The following is a 20,615-nucleotide window of genomic DNA, read 5'->3' as shown; positions in this document are numbered from 1 at the left end:
CTTATTACTTAGTTTTATTTATGCGCTAGTTGCTGTTGCACAGTCAGGAATGTGAAAAGTTCAATTTCTGTTTTAGAGTGCGCGGTTAGTAATCTGATCTGTGAGGAACTTTATAATGGCAAAGTAGGTTGTAGGTTGATTCCATCTCTGACCATACTATTGTTGTGTTCTCGGGCAAAATACTGCACACAGTTTGCATGTGTCAGTGCTGTAGGGTAACTTTGACTACACTAGTTTGCCGCTATTGAGTATAGAAGTGAGTAACTCCCTACTTTTGCTCTTTGAGAAGCGTGTTAAAGGAACTGTGCGTAAGATTTTGATTTGAAATGTATGTCCCCAGATACGAGGTAGACATGTTCAAATCTAATATAGCTTTTACTGATAACAAAAACATGGCTCTTGATGTACCATTTATTATCATTTTGTGTTTTGGTTCCAAAGATGATTATCCAGTGAAACAAGAGAATGAGCCTCAAATGTGCTTCTCATTTGGGTTGCCAGTTTCAATGTCTACATCCATTTGGTCTAAACTTAAAAGGAGTCTTTCGCACGAGGCATGGCCTGTCCATATACTGAGAAAAAGGTGTGAACAGCGTGTCCTCTATCTGCAGGTTCAGGCGCTGACAGCCTGAGCTCATATTACCTCTGCTTTACATTTTCAATATGTAGTCTTGCTTTTTTCCTGCTAGCGTGGTTGGCTTGGTCTGCTTGTTGTGCTTGTTGTTTTGCATTAGCTGTTAACTGGCAAATAATTGTTCAATATGTATTCTGCTTAGTCTCCAGGCTGAAAAATATAACATATTTTTAGTCTTGCAATCAAATACTATGAAAAGTCTACCCTAAAGACTGAATACTTTTTATAGTTAGCCATAACAATATGTCCTTCCTATTATTTTGATTGATAGGACTTGAGACCTTTAAAACTACACCATGCAACCTCTATGACTCTCAAGCCGCCTATAACTTCTAGCCTAAAATGACCAAAGTTCCATCTCTGGCTTTTGCCTTTTAGCACTTTCCACAATAAAACACACCGCCATATTTGTTATTTTTATTATCAAAGTCCCCTATTTTTAGCTAATGATACCTCCACTTATCTCGGGACCGCGGCTGACGCATTCGCGGGATATTAAATTGGATGCAACAAAAGCCGCTATCCGTCAAGCGTCAATACGACCCGACAGATCTGCGTGGATAATTTAAAAGAGACATTTCCCCCCACGAGCGGGAGATAAATTATAGCGGCTAGACTATGACAACAGTAAAACAAAGTCATTCCCTTAGAATCAAACAGGCCCCCAGGACGTTCCGACAGGCGCTGCTCCTGACAGTATCGTCGGCAGAAAAAGCTGCAGCCAGAGTGTAATTACTCAGCTGGGGCAGGCAGAATGCTTACTCAATGTTAAGAGTTAGCCAGGGCCGCGAGGTACCAGCCACCACCCTGAGGGGCAGTGTGGAGGTGGGTGTGTGAAGTAAAAGAAGGGTGGAAGGGGAGGGGTACTGCAAGTGTGGGAATAAGTAATAAAGCATTCGACAAGGAAGATTGTATCGTGTTTGTTGCTGTGGGGGGTGTTGGTTGTTGTGCCGCAGAGCAAGAACGTCTCTGGCTCGGGCCCCGAGTTTGATTGCTGGGTGGGTTGTGTTCAGAGTTGGGTAGAAGTCAGTTGCATTCACTTGAGGTCATGGTCACATTTTTACGTAGCACATGTCCACATTCAAGGTGCTTTATCAATGAATCACTCATCCATTCACAGACACATTCATACACCAGTGTACGCAGACACTTGGTGCAAGGTGGGTTAAGTATCTTGCCCAAGGACACAACAACAACAGCATTAATCTGTGGGAGCTGGCTTCACACCGCAAACCTGAGTCAGTGAATCTGACCACTCAACCAATGATGTTTATGTTGAGAGCGACTAACTTTTAAATAAGATTGTATTTCTCTGAGTAGTTTTCACACACCATACTTTTACTCCTACTTCAGTAATATATTTAACAGTGCGGCAGTAAAAGTTTTGTGTACTCTTCCCACTGTGAGTAACGGTGCTTTCATACTTGCACATTCGCTCCAAAATTGTAGCTGTCCTGACTGGAACAGGACCAAGCTACATCAGTATTAAACAGAGATCAAACCAGGGCCAAACTAGAACAAGTCTGAACACATCTTTTCTGTACATTTTTTGAATATACCAAATTATGTGTAGAATGTATTATGTCTTGTTCTTCAGATTTAATTAACCTTAAATTAGAAATCACATATCAGAATTTGTGTCTTAAGTACTAAAGTAATGTCAGTTTTACATAGGTACAGTGTTAGACTACTCTACACACTGTATTGTCTGGGTACTCTTTCCTGCTAGCACTGTGGTCACCCACTGCTCCTGACAGGTTGCCCCAGTGATATTGAAGGATGGGTCAAATGCAGACCACACATTTCTCACACTGGGATAATTCCAGTGGGTTCTCCTGACCAAGATTCGGCGTCCTTCTAAGAGAAAGGAAAGCTAACCGCTCCACTACCCTAATTAAGAATCTTCAACTAATACTTTATAGCTTAGAGTACCACCTTTCCAATATTTCTTTTTTATGTCCTTTTGCACTTTTGTATTCAATGTTCATACCAGAATTTAAACTGTACTTAAACAACCTCTATGGTAAATGATTCCATTTTTATGTAGCTCTTTTCCACCTTCAGTGCACTTAAAGCACTTTACATCAAGGAACCACTCACCCATACACACACACACATTTATACACCAGTGTAGGGGGACTTAGGGCAAGGTGTGGTAACTGTCTTGCCGAAGAACACGGTGACAGCATTAATCTGTGGGAGCTGGGTTGGTCAGTGGGTCTGACCACTCAACTAATGATGTTTATGTTGAGAGCGAGATACCAACCGCCAACCTTCAGATCAGTGGACAAACACTACCATTCCAACCCCATTCTCTGACTGCCATTCTCTAGTGCAAATGAGCATATCTGCCCTCACCAAAACCACCCCCCCCCCCCCCCCCAGCCTGGAGCTTGGCTGTCAGTTTGGTGGCTATCTTTTGTTTTGCCTTGTGTTCTGAAATGAATTGTTCCCAAGTTTTTCAAAGCCTCTCCTTTTTTTTTACCCAGAGACATTTACATTGGCAATTAGTTAGAAGGTCAGCCAGTTAATTGGTGAGTTAGATAGCAAGTAGAGACCTGTCACTCACCGCAAAAGCTAAAATGGAACGCTGACAACATTCAAAGTCATTATGAGGTACAGAGAGGAAAGATTCTGAAGCTTTTTAATCTTATCTTAAGGGCTTTACTAACATTTATTTCAGAGCGGCTTGTTTAAATGGGGTCCAATTAGCGAAAGAGCATGTGTCTGGGTGCATTCTGGGCTTTTTGAGTTGAGAAATGTCTTATATAAGTGCCAGGGATTTCAATTTATTTTTGCTATCTGATCCAAGTGTTCCAGCTGCGACAATGGTATGTTTACCGGGGTACACAAAAACATACACAAGCAAGTGAATAAATGAATATGTTAGGGAGCGCTGTACCTGTCTTAAAACATCAAAAAAGTAATTTAAGTTTTAATTACAGTGATCCAAAGTTATTCCTCACTTACCTTATGCATTCCTTGCATCCTAATGATTTACCACATGGAGTTTAAAAGCACTTCTCTCTTTTCAGAGACTAGAGTGGAGTGGAGAGAGACCAGAGTGAAACTAGCATATTAACAGCACACTTCCTGTTTCTCTAAAACACTTTATAAATAGATGCATGCAGCACACAGCGGCCACATTTTGACTTTAAGGTTGTACTCGCACTAGGATTTTTGAACAATACTATGCCCAAGCATGACTGCATAGGATTCTATGGCCCTACATGTCCCGCAGCAGTGCTTTCACTTTAGAGGCGAAAATAAGTCCAGCAGCATGAAATATCTCTGAGGCAGATATGAGTCCTACTGCGATACTCGATGAGTTTGTGGATTGGATATGGATTAAACAACAACAACAAGGGTTAAACAGGAAACGAGATTTCAAAACTTCTGTCTGTCCCTAGTCCTTATTGAAGGTAAGTGCAGGTTAGACGTGAGTTTTGGTGCAGAGCTCATTCACTTTTTCCTCTTATCCTCTATCCTCTCCGCTCACAAGACCTTGCAACCATGCTGTTTTTTGAGCCACCACCTCCAACCAGGCCAAAGTCTCAATCAAAGCATGCCTGGTTCGTACCGTGCTTTAGGGGCTAACCATGCTCGGACATGGTTTGATTGTGGTAATGTAACCACACCCTAAGAGGCACTTTTACATTATACTATTTCTGTACTGGGGAAAAATATAATACATGTACAAAAATCAAGTGCAACCCATTTATTTTTTTGTCCAATCCAATCTGAAAGCTGAAAGAGCTATATATGTTTCCTTGCACCATCCTTTGTTACAGTATTAGCAGAGTAGTACAACCAATTTGCAATAAACCTAAAATGTGTCTTCTAGACCCTCTTGAAACACCAAGACCGCCCAACCACTTGTCACCAGTACGGCAGAGTCCAAAACAGTGGTAGTGATTTGATTAGTTAAATCTTATATACATGTTCAAACTTTCCTGGTTTAGGCCCAGTTTAAGTCCTAATGTAGATTTGGTTCAATCCTACTCTAGTCCCGGTTTGGTCTTTAGTTTCATTGTTTGATGTGGTGATAGTGCAGGTGTGAACACATCCTAAAACTCCTAATCCCAGCTGTGGTCATTTTATTTAGTTAAAGGAAACTGTGTTTTCAAATGAGAAATGGTATAACTGCTATAAAACTACATTTGTGCTTTCAATAGGCAACACAGTTTACATTTGTTTTTTGATTAAATTGTAGTACTATTTTTTAAACCGGTAGGTGCACAGTAAATTTTAGTGGGAAGACAACTTCATAACTCAAAATGTCCCAAGTTCCAAGTTGTGAAACAAAATCTCTCATCATTTCAGTGCACTCAAGAAGTCATTGGTATTACAAACCAAACTCCTGTTTTTACCCAGATAGCAGGATGGATAAATCTTCCTGTGTTGTGAAGACAACACAAACATTAGATTCAGAAATGTAGAAAATAACCACATTTATCTTCACTATCAAAGTAAAACAACAACTACATCAAGAGGCTGCAATTCACCTTCATCTTAACGCCACAAATCATTCATTAGAAGATATTGTAGTGTGTGGGGTTTATTTTTTTTAAGGCAGTCTTAAAAATGTGCAAAACAGAACTAGTTCATTTTAAACGATGTGCAGCGGTCCAAAGTTATTACTCACTTATCTTGTGCATTTCGATTATTCTAATTATTCTCTGTGATGAGTTTATAAACGCTTTTCTCAACTTTCAGAGACCAGAGAGTAGTTTTGCAGTGACGGAAAGATAACAACAACTAGCATGCTAACATGCAAATTCCTGATTTGTGGAACAGTAAAATTTGTTTCTAATTAGATGCAGACAGCACGAGGCAGACATATTTTACCTCCTGAGCTGCTCATACAATATATCTGTACTGGGGCAAGACACATTTTGCTCAAATAAATGTACAAGGTCTTTGAGCTAACAACTTGAAACTATTAACATGTTTAGGGCAAGTTATAATTTCACCTTTGCAGATCAGTACAATCAGAATTTAAAAAAAAGATTTCTGCATGAAAAGCAAAACAATTGAGCTTCAAAACTTTATACAGATAACTATACTTTTGAATGCTTTGTTACCATAGACCACTCCTGGGTGAATGAGGGATTACATCAACATATGGTTCGCAAAATTAAAAATAAATTTCTAATCTGGGAACTATTATCTTTGTTATTGTCATTGTATTGTAATCTTTATGCTACTAACCACATTTTCTTAAAAGAACACATATTATGCTAAGTCGACGTTTCTGAACTTGTAATGATGTTACAACATTTCTCCCTCATTAAAAACATACCTGGAGTTGTGTTTATCTTCCTTCATGCTGGTTTCAGTCAGTAAAAAGTCCTTTGTCTCTTAGCCTTAGAAAATATGCAGTTTGAATTTTACCAGGATTGTTACGTCACAAATAGAAACCTTGCACAGTTTTTTAAGTCCATTTATTCATTACAACTGCGTGCTTATATTAATATGAAAGGGCACTAACTCTTAACCTAAGCCCTTAATGTAGTAGTTACCAAACCTAAATGATTCATAATGATGTAAGTATAGTTATCATAAAGTGTTACCCATCCTTTTTAACCACATAAGTTAGCCTTAACGCTTTTGCGAGGGTCTGCACAGTAAACTTGTCAAATATTTTCCTGTTATTTTGATTCTTTGTTACATGCAAAACAGCAATCTATCTTATTGTATTAGGGCATTTTCATCTATTCACACTCCACACAATCTAATTTGAACTGCACTCCAACTTGCTTTGCCAAATATTCCCTCCTCATCACAGCCCATTCAAATGTAGCCCTGTGTTTATGCCACTGCTGCCTGAATAATGACGTTGGGCCAAATTGCAAATTCATGATAGAAATTTACACCAAAACAAGTAGTGGTGAGAGCTCTGACATTTGAACATGGAAGCAAGTACGGCAGAGTGAATCCTAAATAAAAAGCATTGCCTCTTTTGTACAGTAACAAGTCAGATGTTTGGGTTACTGCAAATTAATTAAATGGATATGATGGGTCTGGTGCTAAAACAAAACAAAACAAAACAAAATTGCAATTACATGTAAAGATGCTTTATGCAACTTTTCCTATGATGATGTTATTGCTTTGCCTGTAACATTCCAGAGTATGGCATTATATGTATTTATCCAGCATGTATTTATTTTCATGTATTTTATTACAGGTGTTTTTATAGCTCAAAAATACCTACCACTCCGTCAATTACCACCTATCAATTACACAAACCGGATTTGCAAACTGGGAGAAGTATCTTGCCCAAGGACACGACTACAATATGCAGTTGGAACTCGAATCAAACGCCAAACTTAGGTGGGTTGTAAGACAATCACTCTAATGAGCCACTTTTGCACCAGTAATTGAAGACTGCAAAAAACGTAAAAGTTTTCCACTTCCAAGTTTTTCAAATGTCAGCCTTGCCCACATTTTGAATTTAAAAATTGTAAATGCAAAAATAATAACACGTAAAATTAAAAATGTACAAAAAAAAATGTCTTGGCTCTCTGGGTTTTTGACGTGCTTGTCCTGGACATTGGCGTGTTCACAGCGCAGATAGAATAATAACTGGGTAGTGTGCCTGCTTGGGATTAACGTGGAGCCCGAATCAGCCGCCATTTTTCCGACCTAATTAAGGGGCGTGTGGTGGCAGCGCTCTCTATGGAGATGCCACTTGTTCCGGATCATTGGCTCGTCTGTCGGCTGCCATAATATTAATTGATATCATGATGGGGGTGTGCGGGGGAGGAGCGGGGGTCAGCTTGTCACTGTGGGGTACTTGTTACCGACATGAGTGGACTTCTGCTGTTTCCAGGGACATTGGGTCTTAAATTAGTGACAGAAATACCCTCATCAATGTGGAATTTTTTTGGTGGTGTAAAACAATCTTTCGAGGATTAAGTTTTAGCTGAGCTATTTATTTTGTAGTTTTCTGCAATAACTTATTTTTACATTTTGTTCCTCCTAAAGATTCACTGTGACTGTGTATAGAATTAAACTGATGTATCTTACATTTACTACATTTACATTTATTTATTCCAGACATTTTTACTGCTTAAAAATACTTTGAACAACATGCACTGTTGTTGTAAGCAGGTTTGCTTCTCCACAGGTCTGACCTGGCTTGATATCATCACTGTTTTTCTGCCAACTTGCAAGTGTGAGAATCTAGATCCACCTAAAAACATTCATTTGTCTCCTCTTAAAACTGAGCAAAAGAACAAAAAAATATTACTCCTGATGCCCTTCCTGCCACTGACTTTGGATCAGGAAAAGTGTTTTGCTAATAGACACAAAAGCAAATCATTACTGTGATTGTACATTCTATTAATAATTTGCTCGTTGGAGCCATGACGGCAAACCTTAGGCAAAAGATATTAATTACCACCCAAGGGATTTTTGAATTACATTATAATTACAACGTAAGCGTGATGACATTTCACAGTGCTGTGGGCAGCACTTTAAATGATGGTGATTTTCCTGTTGCATGTAGGCTTCTTAAATCACATTGACAGATTTAGTTGAGATTAGTTTGCTACTACAACACAAATCAACTACATGTCTATGCTGTTATGTCAACAAATCAAGTTACAATACCAAAGTATACTGAGCATTATGGAGTCTTTAATGCGTAAAGAACAGCAGACACATAAATGTTGGATGAATTAATTAATTAATGATTGAATAATAAATAATCAGCACTTTATCTATATTTGATGAAATTCAACTAACTTAAAGGTAAAATGTAACACAAATATTATTACATAACAATCTGCAAAAAACATGGAACCCGCACGTAATTCACAAACTGAACAAATAATGTAAGACCCTGTGTAACATCTTATAACAACATGCTAACCAAACCCTCTCCTTAAACATCCTCTAATAACACGCGACTCGAATGTTACTGTGTACTTTTGTATCAACTTGAAATATCATGTAACTTGAGCATAAACCACCATGTAACAAAAAAATTAACATATCATACTGTGCAGCAAAATGTAAAAAATGTAACACGCCATAACAAATTATAAAAAACATACAACACACAGTTTAAACATTTAATACATCTTGTAACAAACTGTTCAAACACATAATGCATCATGTAACAAAGTGAAAACATGTAACATACTGTGTAATAAATTGTTAAAAGATGTAATGCACTGTGTAACAAACTGTAAAACATATCATGTAGCAAACTGTAAAAACATGTAACAAACTGTTTTACAAACTAAAAACATGTAAGACTGTAACAAACTATTAAAAAAAATGTAACAGACCAGTATAACAAACCATGCAACTAATGGAAAAAACAACATATAGAATAAAAAATAGACTAAGTTAGGGGACATCATCAATACTATTAAGTCATACCATAAATAGTTTTTGCTCACTTTACTTTCTAAATCTCCCACTTCGCCGCCGCGTCAATCAAACCACAGGAAAAGTCAGTCTGCACCTCGTCTCCAGCCAAATTAGCAGTTTATTACAAGCGCCACCAAAGCGGGAGATGCAAACAGACATGTCAAGTCACACGGGGGTGACAAAAACACACGCAGGAAGCCACGCCACCACACTGACTATAATAACAGAGAGAAAATCTAATCTCCCCCTCACCAGGAGATCATTTGAGCTGTGGCTGTCGCGGCTCGACGGAGAAGTTGGACGCACAAACAAATTCGCTCATGATCAATGCACAATAAAGAAGGATTAGGCCGGAGGAGAAACGAGATAGGGAAAGGAGAGATGGTATTTATAAGAAAGACCGACATGCTGACATGTTTTGGTGCGAGACTGGGAGCATGTGTGAACAAGATGGTGTAAATGAGTAATTCCAAACCTGGGGGTCGGGAACCAAATATGGATTCCCCACATATTCTTAGGGGTCTTCATGGGTTTCTAAAACAAACCCTTTAAATTATATTATATTAATTAAGAGATGGCAAGTTAACAGCACCTTTTAAGTATTTTATAGTGATTACGTTTCTGCAACATCTTAATAAAACCGCAACATAAAACAATAAAATAATATAATTTTCCCTATAAGCCATTTTGTTTGTCAGCTATACAAGTGTTTTTCATAATCTTCAGATGCCAGACCGTAATGCTAACAACAACTAGCATGCTAACAGTGCACTTCCAGATTCTTGGACAATAAAACGGTTTCAGACACAATCACAGTGTCTGATTTTGACTCCAAGAGCTGCTTTTACGATACGACTGTACTGTACATGAACAAAATTTGACTACAGCCCCTTTTAGTGGATGTTTGGAGAGGAGTGAACTATAAGATGGAGTCAGGACTAAACCAGGACTCAATGTTGATGTAGTAGTGAGCAAAAACAATCAGCAAATACTCCAAGACAGACACAGACATCAGAGGAGATACATTTGACTTTGAAAAATGTATTCAGATTCAAAATAAATATCACTTGGTCTACTTTATCTTGCTGGAAAACATCACAATGGATTCCTAGACTGTCCGTAAGAACTCATCTGTCATATTGAGTGCAACGTTGATCATTTCCTACATGTGTTTATCCGCTGACAGGTCCCGGCGGCGAGGGGGAGGGTGCGGTGGGGTGAGGTGGGGGTGCTCATGGGTGGTGGGGTTGTGTCGACGTGTCACCCTACAAACTCCCAGGTGTCACATGTCATCGGAAGGGCTGTGAAAACCGCAAGACCCTCACCGCTTCGACCCCCTACACACATCGGCCCTCCTACCCCGGTGACAGCTGTCTTGTCACTATGGCAACCACCACCACATCATTTTTTTTTTTTTTTTTTTCTTCACAGCTCATTTATACTCTTAGCTCAACTTTCAAGTGCTTAGGTCTATTGTATGAGTCATCGGCCCGGCAGGCTTCAGATGGCTTAAACTGGCAGCGTTAAGGCACAGTCATACTCCTATCCAATAGCAATCAAGCGCTGATTATGTGATTATTACACTTTCAACTAAATGGAACTTATATCGGCAGACACTACAGTCCAAAGAGTGGTGGTGAGAACGCAGTGTGTGGCAACTAATGCAGAAAAAGGCCAATAATATAGAGGTATAAACTGTAATCAAACGGCTAGTCTAATTTATTAAACCCCACAGAGATATAATTGGACAAAAGTAGTCATACGCTGTTGTGCACAAAGCCACTTGACAGTTTAGACACTGTAACACTGTCCAAGAAAACATAATTAAGCCATCACCTTCTTGTCCCAATGGAGAAGTTATTGCTTTGCCTGGAATATTTCACAGTATGGCATTAAACTTATCTAAGGGTGCGTTCACATTAGTCCTGATTTGGGCCCAGTTCGAGTCCCACTTAGTCTCAATTTTGATGTAGCGATTGCGAACGCACCCTGTCCTTCGTGGAGACAAGTTGTTGACACCATTAGGCCAAATTTAAAGTCAGATCTGTGGAGAAGTGAGCCCAGTCACGGGAATACTGCGTCCGGATCGCAGCGTCAGGGGTGTCAGGTTTACACGCAAAGTCGTGCTTATAGGCTAGTCCAACATATTTGTCTTATTTGTATGTTGGGATATTTTGAACTGTAGTGTGAAACATTATGGGCAAAAAACAGTTATATCTCCATGGAGACGGCGTGACTTAAACCCTAATAGTTGCATAGCGTTTCTTTAACACTTAACAACTTTAGCTATAAGTGAAAAAAATGTTTAACTGTTTTCTTCAGCATTTAAAACATTCTCCCAAAACTCTTACACAATGTATTTCTTATCTATGAATACAATAGAGCATAGATTTCTTTTCACCTGGATGCATGTGGCTGGTAAACACGAGCCTTGAAGCCCGTAGGTGGGACTTATTAGAGGAGTGGGGTGGTATATGTCTTGGTTTCATAACACTACCTTCAGAATATGAATGTTGTGAGTATGTGTGCTCAGAATAACACTTGGTTATAATGGGATAACGGCATAGAACTGTGGATAACAAGGCTATTATGTGGGAGGCTGAATGTACAGTCATTCAGTTTTGGAATATTTGAAATGGAAATGATTATTATGCAATTATGGCTTATCATATATTTTAAAATGGTTAGACCTATCATCATAAATACATTTTTATCAACATATTTCAATTATTGAGAGTATGTTTGTGACCTTGGTGGCAAAGTGCATTGTAGTATTGGCATTAAAACAATGGCAATACTAAACGTGTTGTTTGTGAACGAGTCGGCTCTTTTGAGAGGTTCCGTCACGTAAACGTCGGGAAACAGTTCTCATTTTTTTATACGTAGAAACAAATCTTTTTCTTTCTCATTTTTATGTGCATTTGACTTGTATATAAATGGACATAGCTAACCTGCTAGCTGCCGTATTCCAAATAGGGTGTGATCATGGGCACGTTTCTGGCTCCATTGTCTTTGCCTCCAGTTCACTTTGTATTGAAAAACTGTTACTCATTTCTCTGTACAAGATCCTGGTATTTTTATTTCACTATTTTGTCCGTAACTCAACATATGAACATCAATAAGAGACAAATCAGGCGCCTTCTGTCCCTAAGATCGCTCCCACTAGTGTTAGCAACAGGTTTGATTGACATCGTTGCTAAGCGCCTGCTCCCTGCTAAACCAGCAGTGTGGGCGGGAAGGGGTGTTAACTTCAACAGTCTTGGTCAGGATTGGCTCTTTGGTCACTATGATACTCGCAGTCGGAATTCAAAACACAGAAAATATATATTTGGCATCATAATGACAGCTAGTTTTAAAATTATTATTATTATTGTACTGCAACGTTTCATTTAGATTATGAATAATTTCAAAGGGTAAACACACTCCTACTCTCAGTTTGAACCATTTAAACAGATGGTCATTTCTCTCAATAATTAGTTGTTGTTGTTTTTTTTTTAATAGTTCTCACAACAGCCTCTATAAATAAATATAAAAAAGAGCACGTTTTTTGAATGGCTTTTTGACATGAATGCATCCAAAAGATTCAGATCCCATGAAGGAGCCTAAAGTCCCATCATTGTAGCATTACAGGTGTCAGTGGTGAGAGCTGCAGTAGTGTTAGGGAATAAGTCTTAGTGGCAGTGGTTGGGGTAGTAACATTAACATTTCTAGTATTAGCATAAGAAGGGGGCGGCACATTGTACAATTTGAAATGTCAAAAGCTGATTGAAAATATGGGCTAGTACTAACTGTGTGGGCTGGTGAGGAACTATTTTAGGGAAAACAAACAAACAAAAAAAGAACTTCCCAATGGAAAATCTGAATATTAAGAAGAGGGGTTTTTTTGTTTGTTTGTTTTTTGTTTTGTGGGGACAGTGCTAGTTGTGAAATATTTATGATAACCCTGTTTGATATAACTATCTGCTATATTAGCCTAATTTATTCTGCTTATCTCTGTGCTCAAACAGCGGCAGCAAAAAAATAAAAAAAAATAAAAATAATAGCACTATACTATATAAATAATATATAAAACAACATCTTTACTGTCCTCCCCACTTGATTACACAGCTAACTAACTGCATTAAGCCGCGTCTGTTATATTTTTCTGTGGGAGGGTCCCCCACATGCTTGTCACCATGGAGATGTTATCGCTTTAACTAGAAAGTTCCATATATGACATTAAATATGTCTCCATGGAGACAAACCGCTGATGCCACCTGATGCCACCAGTTCCATGGCAAATCTGCAGACAGGGAACCATATTCACAGCACATGTGCATGTTTTTGAAGGTATTTTTAGTAACAAAAATTTAAAAGTAAATGCAATTTAATTGATCATTTTGGCAGGGCAAGTTTATTTGTATAGCACAATCTGTACACAAGGTAATTCAAAGCGCTTTACAGAATAAGAAAGACATTAAAATCACAATACAACAAATCAAAACATAAATAATCACAAATAATCATCATAAAATTAACATTAAAGGAGAATAGTGCAGAATAAAAACCTTGTATGCACAGCTAAACAGAACCGTTTTGAGCCTGGATTTAAACATTGTCAAAGTAGAGGCCTGTCTCACATCTTCAGGAAGAGGTTTTAGCACAAAACTGAAATGCTGATTTCCCATGTTTAGTTCTGGCTCTGGGCACCAGCAGGAGGCCGGTCCCTGAAGTCCTCAGAGTGTGAGATGGTTCATATGGCACTAACATGTCGGAGATGTACTTTGGTGCTAGGCCATGGAGAGACTTGTTCACAAGCAGAGCTGCTTTAAAGTTTATTCTTTAAGCCACAGGGAGCCAATATCTGTGGAGACAAGCAGGTGGCTGACCCTGCACCAGAAAAGTTACATACTACATACTACGATGCTCCATGCATTCTCACACCAACCTTTCTAAAACATCTTTATCTGACCTAAAATATTACTGAAGCCACATGAGACCTGAACTTGACTAGCCTCCCTGCCCATCTGCCCTCCACCCATCCCCTCCCCCGTTCCCTTATGTCCCATTTGGTCGCCATATACACTCTCCAAGAAACCTTTTAATACCTCTTTACCCTTTTTACCAGTCTACTGCCACTTTTAATGTTTTTCAATCACAATTTATGTGTACTGCCTCTCCTGCATGCCCTCCCCTCTCCTTCTCCTCCCATTAGAGACCCATCCCCTCCCCCCTTTCCTCCCTTCCCTCACCCAAAAGAAAGTGTCTCCCCACATCTCTGCCTTGCATCACAGCCTTGGTAATGAAAGGCATTATACATTACAAAGTGTTTGATTTAAGCATGATTTACACTCGCCTTTTTCTGAGGAATGATGGAGACGGTTGGGGAGGGAAATAAAATTAAAAAATGCGGAGAAAGATAAGCCATGAATTCATCTGTCATATTCAAAAACGACATCAAAAGGCCTTCAATTTGTGTATAGGATTCTTGGAAGGAGCGAGACCTCAAAGCGGAGCTGATATCAGATGGGAAATTTCCATAACAGAGTGAGCGATGCACAGGGAGTGAATTTTGTGTCATGTTATTTATTTATTCTATCCCAGAATCACAGAGGTTTTGGTGGTTTGGTTATGCGTGTGGGTGAAGCCGGAGGCAAAGGTGAGCACAGCGAGCGGGGTTAGGCATAAATATCGTTCATGTCTGTGTAAACAACAGATATGCGAGCGGTGTTCTCCAGCGCGGGAGGAGATAACCTTTTCGGATTCTCGAGATATAGACAGGCTGCGTCGCTCTTGTGCATGTGTCAAAAGTTCAACAGGGGCAGGAAGCTAATACAGAAAGTGATGCAGGTTAACTTGGTTGTAGTGCTGAAAAAAAAACATCGAAATTAAGCTGACCGTGGAGTTTAGATCTACATAAACACATTCTGGTCATTTTTATATAGCACTTTTTCACCTTCAAGGCATTTTATATCAAGGAACCACTCACCCATTCATACACCAGTGTACACAGACACGCAAATCACACTGCCAGCCTGTGGGGCAGTAGAGCAGGTCACTCCACTAATGATGTTTTATGTGTCTATAACGGGATTTGAACCGACAACCTTCAGATCAGTGGACAAACGTTCTATCAACTGAGCTATTAGCTAGTTTGTCAGATGATATATTAGTGTTTTTGCCAGTTCTTGTGAGCATATTTGAAATGTAAACTTTGAACAGAATTCTATTATAAAAACATTACTTGCAAATCGAATCAAAATTATGCTATTCCTGTCTGAAAAATCACAATTAGATTTTTCCCAGATTGTGCAGCTCTACCTGGTTGTGAACTGACAAAGTTCTTAAAGAAGACGTATTGAGCTTGTGTTTGCTATATAGTTATAATCAATGACACCCCTGGATCATTGTTATAATTTGCACATTTTAAATCAAAATATTCATCTAAAACAAATTAATAAACAAAAAAAATCGTCTCACTTCCGTATTAGAAAACTGAGGTGTCCAATGAGAGCAGACGCTGAAGTAAAAGTCGGCACCTCCAATGGATAGCTGCAGATCAAGCTAGTGAATTGGATTTCTTTTCCTTTGTACCAACATTAGTAAGCAACACTACCGAATCCTACATGTTTCCCCAATTAAGAAAATAAAATTAGATAATGGAGTAAGTAGAGAGCAGTGGGTGTTTGCTGGTGTTGGTGAAAACGAGTTGATCTGCAACAGGGCATCTTGAAAATAAGCATTTAAAGTTTGCTCAAACACACACAAATCAGTCCAAATACAACTTCAAGAGGGTAAAAGGGGAAAAGGAGAAACAACTATAACATGGTTAAAAGCTCTGAAAAGTACATTTTGCATAATAGGTCCTCTTTAAAACAAGCTCTTAAACAAGGCTGCTGGAAAACAATGCCAATAGTGCGCTGCAAATTGGGTAATGTGTGATGTGGGTAAAATGGTGTAGATGATGGTACTCCTTAGACCTATACCTTTTTTTTCTAGAATGTTATAATGTATTCTCATCAAATCCATAAGTACTTGGAGTGGTGCTACATTTGTGCATGTTTCAGTAGTCCTCCTGCATGCTCTGCCTCCCTCTCCATTGCGCAAAATGCTTGTCTGTGATGGCTTTTTATAACTATACGTAGCCAAAAATCATACTTAAGTAAGAGTAGCATTTCTTCACAGTAATTGGATTCAAGTAAACGTAAAAAGTAATAGGTTCTGGTAGTATTACAGGGCATTTTTGTGGGAAATTACCAAAATGAAAGGTTAAACATTCTGTACTCGATTTTCTCCCATGTATTTGAGCAAAATCAGTCTTGCACTTTCATGAGCGGCTCTTGAGGTAAAAAATAAGTCTGCTGTGTGCATCTAATTATAAAGCGTTTAATTGACAGATAATCAGGAAGTACACGTTAGCATGCTAAGTGTTGTTAGATTTACCATCACATTCACCGGCTAAACTTTGCAGTGATGTCTCAGAGTTTTGAAAAGTGCTTATAAACTCATCACTGTGACTGATTGGGATGCTCAGAATGCATTAGGTGAGTGAGAAATAACTTTGGACCAGTGTAAACCGTTTAAGTTCTGTTTTTCATGTTTTAACACAATAAAAAAATCTGTACAACGCTTTTAATATAGGAAAAACCCAAACTACAGTGTCCAAAGTTGAAGCATTTACAGGCTGACAATCCAAACCTACTCAATTTGTCGTATCGTGAACGTTTAGCTCTCCACTCCAAACTCGCACTTTAAATTATCTGGCCCTTTTTGACCCTTAACATTGAGTGAAGAGTCTTAATGAGACTCAGCCCCGCCCACTTGATGTTCTAGTTGTGAAGAGGGCGCTTGTTTTCCCCACCTCCACCTGACAGCTCGTTAGTAGTAGCATTTAATCAGACTTGACAAGTCCTAATACTGCTCTGCTCTGACAGATGCGCCGCATTTTTCTAAAAGTTCCTCTATCTTTTGTTATTTTCATAGTTGGTGTTGACGCCGGGATATGTGATAATTTGGTGTGAATTGCTTTTACAGAAGAAAGCCCGAGTGTGACTGGTGACAGAGTAAACATCAAGTGAGCTAAAATTAGAAGGATGTAAGTAGCTGCAGCGATGCCCACTTTGGCTTTTGTAGTGACGCTTTGACAGATTTAATTTGCGGCTTTACTTTAACTATATTTGAAATTATTTGCTAATTATAGCTATGGGAGTAATTATAATGTGTTCAATAAAGTTAGGATGACATATCTTAAATTTAATGACTGCAGTTGGTAAATTTCACAACAAATTCTGGAGTAAAAGCCATGTGGCAGTCAACATGGCAACCTACCTTCTGAAAAAAAATAAATAAATTAATTAAAAGTTTGCAAGTTTGCTCAGGTTTAATCAGCTATGTGGTATCTAATTAAGTCAAGACCTTGAGAGCCTTGAAAGGCACCTAACAAATAAAATGTATTATTATTATTATTATTAAGACCTTTGATTTTATTTGAAATCTGTTTCTGAAACTTTATAAACTGCTAAGTTATTAAAACATTTTAAAATGCATTGTACAGAGAACAACCATGTTATAGATATTAGTTACCACACAGACAAGGCAAGTTTATTTGTATAGCACAATTTGTACACAAATGCTTTACAAGAAAGATATTAAAATCACAATACTAACAAATCAAAACAAATCACAAAACAAATCACAAATAATCCTCATAAAATTAACATTAAAACAGACGAGTGCAGAATAAAAACCTTTCAGTCATATGCACAGTTAAAGAGAACTCTTTTGAGCCTGGATTTAAACATTGCCAAAGTAGAGGCCTGTCTCACATCTTCAGGAAAATTGTTCCAGGTTTTAGCTGCATAAAACTGAAACACTGATTCTCCACGTTTAGTCCTGACTCTGAGCACCAGCAGGAGGCCGGTCCCTGAAGTCCTCAGAGTGTGAGATGGTTTATATGGCACTAACATGTCAGAGATGCTTTTTGGTGCTAGGCCATGGAGAGACTTGTTCACAAGCAGAGCTGCTTTAAAGTTTATTCTGAGCCACAGGAGCCAATGCAGAGACCTGAGCTCAAGACTTATGTGATTGTACTTCCAGGTTTTAGTCAGCAGTCTAACCTACTGGAGACAAATGCATGGATAATTCTCTCTAAGTCTTTCCAAGTCTGGTTTTGACAGTATAGATTTGATTTTTGCTATTTTTTTAGATGGTAAAAAGCTGCAGATGTTATTGATTTGATGTGGTTGTTAAAGTTCAAGTCCATTATTACCCCTAGATTTCTTGCCTGATTTGAAGGTTTTAGAGAGATACTAGAGGTGACTGTTGACACTTTCTTTTTGTGGGCCAAAGATGATGACTTCGGTCTTGTCTGAGTTTAGCTGGAGAAAGTTGTTTTGAATCCACACACTGATCTGTTGGTCATAGCTGGTGCATACTTATGTGTGAGCATTTGGGCCGACCCATCTGTTTGAGGTGCTCTGTTTGTCCTTTAGAGCCTATTTGAAGCCTCTTTTTGTACAAATATTTATTTAAACCCCTTCACCATTAAAACCAGTATCAAGTATCGTGCCTATAACTTCTAAATACAAATTGCGGTCAAATTAACACTGATGGAATGGAACATACCAGAGATAAAACACATTCATAGTTACCAAACCACACGGGACACTTAAATCCCCAAATTGGGTTATTTTCTTAGCTTCTTTTCAATTACACATCAAGTTCATATGGCGTATTTGCAGTACATTCACTTAGCCTCCACTGCCCGTATTGAATCTTGGCATGGATGTCCCAAAACGATTGCATGTCCGTATAGATAAAAAAATCATTACTGCACAAACCGGTGGGGGCGTAAATAAATTGGCTCATTTTATAATTGAATTTGCTGTATAATTTCTACTTGTCAACCTCACTATGGAAATCAAGGCAACAGTACAGAGGCAAAATAAAGTAGGCCGAAGCATGCCGTTGCCTTTGAATGCTTGTCTTGCGTCGCCCTGAGCCAAAGACGTTCTTATCATTATCACATTTAATTAAATAATTAAAGGGTGATTGCTTGGTTTGTGCGTGATTTGAATCATAACCGTTAACTGACCTCTGTGTTGTTGATCCTGGCTGTATCTTTTAGTGTGAGATCCTGCAGTAGTACATTTAAAGGCTCTGTACAAGATTTTTCCCATGTACTTGAGCCAAATTGTCTTGACCCAGTACAGATAGTGTGTATAAGCAGCTCTTGAGGTCAAAATATGTCTGCAGGACGTGTGTTTTAGCATGCTAACTGTAGTTAACTTCCGGTCTGGTGTCTGAAGGTTGTGAAAGGATGATCAAAATACATAAGGTAAGTGAGGAATAACTTTGGGCCACTGCAAAATGTTTTAAATGAACTAGATCTGAGTAAGAAGGTTGCAAGTACAATTCTGTGGCGTGCGTGATTGTGCGTGTCTGTTCCTGTCCACCCTGGGCCTGGGTCCCCTGGTGCTACATTGCTCCTGACCAGCTGTCCTATTGGCTTTGAAGAATGGGATCATTGCAGAGGACAGATTCTCTAAGGTTCTCACAAGGACAACTTTATTGTCCTTGTGAGAACCTTAGTTTCAGACATACACCTGTTGTCCAGCTATGTTGTCCTTATAGGGAAATGTGTCCTCTGCATTTGACCCATCAAATTCAACGGCACTGGGGTACTTCATTAGGAGCAGTGGGCATTGTATTTCTGCACCCGGGGATCCATTTCCAGATTGTGAGCTAGACTTGGTCAGGACTAACTTACCTGGATGATTTTACCTACTGTGCATGTTTTGGTGTGATGGGGGAAACCAGAGCGTCCTGATAAAACACACCCAGGCGACCAGGCAGTTGAACCCGGAACCTTCTTCCTGTACAGTGTGCCCACCACTACTTTTACTCATGAATTAGACCTCATTTCAGTCCTGAGTTAGACCTTGGCATGCAAAGTTACTGTATGTTTATTATTTAAAAAAAGTTAGCACAATGGCATAAAGTATAGGTATAGTTATTTTGCCATTTTGCTGATTCAAGTAAACTGTAATGTTACTGTGTATTTAAAACTTTTTGGCCCATCCGTTAGTGTGGGTGGGCCAACTTGTGAGGAGAAATCAGACTTTTACCTATAGATTTAGTTTTCTTAGCTGGAGGATTAGCCTTTTGTTTATGTTTTATTTGAAGCGGGAAACCAGTGCACTCTGAGTAAACCCTTTGAATACTACTATTTTCTTGTATGGGATCCAACTTAAAACTTCTGCGGAACTTAATTTGCAACAAAACTCCAACATTTTATCCCAAATGTGTTGTCATGTAAACAGGGCCTCTGACAGTAATCCGCTGGAGAGAACATTTCCCAGTAGCAACCTGTTCCCAAGAGGCGACCAGCTCCTGCCAAAACAGCACTTACTGCCAACAAATATAGTAGATTATATCAAACTACAGCAAGCATTATCCAAGTAATATTTCTCCATAAATCACCATGCACACTTCACCCCCAGTGCTTTTTAATGTGTTCTATTATGCTTTGTTAACTTAGATTCACTTTAGTGACCACTCTGACGTCATTACCAGTGTCAATCGCTGAAGTTGATGCATTTACTATTTTACCAATGTTTGG

The 20,615-nt window shown here is 38.8% G+C and overlaps 1 protein-coding gene across 1 annotated transcript in view; it reads left to right on the top strand.

Moving 5' to 3' along the window:
- The window catches only part of cdh7a (cadherin 7a), a 213,835-nt gene that overhangs the window by 165,831 nt on the left and 27,389 nt on the right, over nt 1-20,615 (top strand). The window lies entirely within an intron of this gene.

Source organism: Periophthalmus magnuspinnatus, chromosome 20 (assembly GCF_009829125.3).
Source record: "Periophthalmus magnuspinnatus isolate fPerMag1 chromosome 20, fPerMag1.2.pri, whole genome shotgun sequence".
NCBI classification, from domain to species: Eukaryota; Metazoa; Chordata; class Actinopteri; order Gobiiformes; family Gobiidae; genus Periophthalmus; species Periophthalmus magnuspinnatus.
Note: the sequence above shows the minus strand (reverse complement) of the source record. Positions and strands in the feature narration are given on the sequence as shown.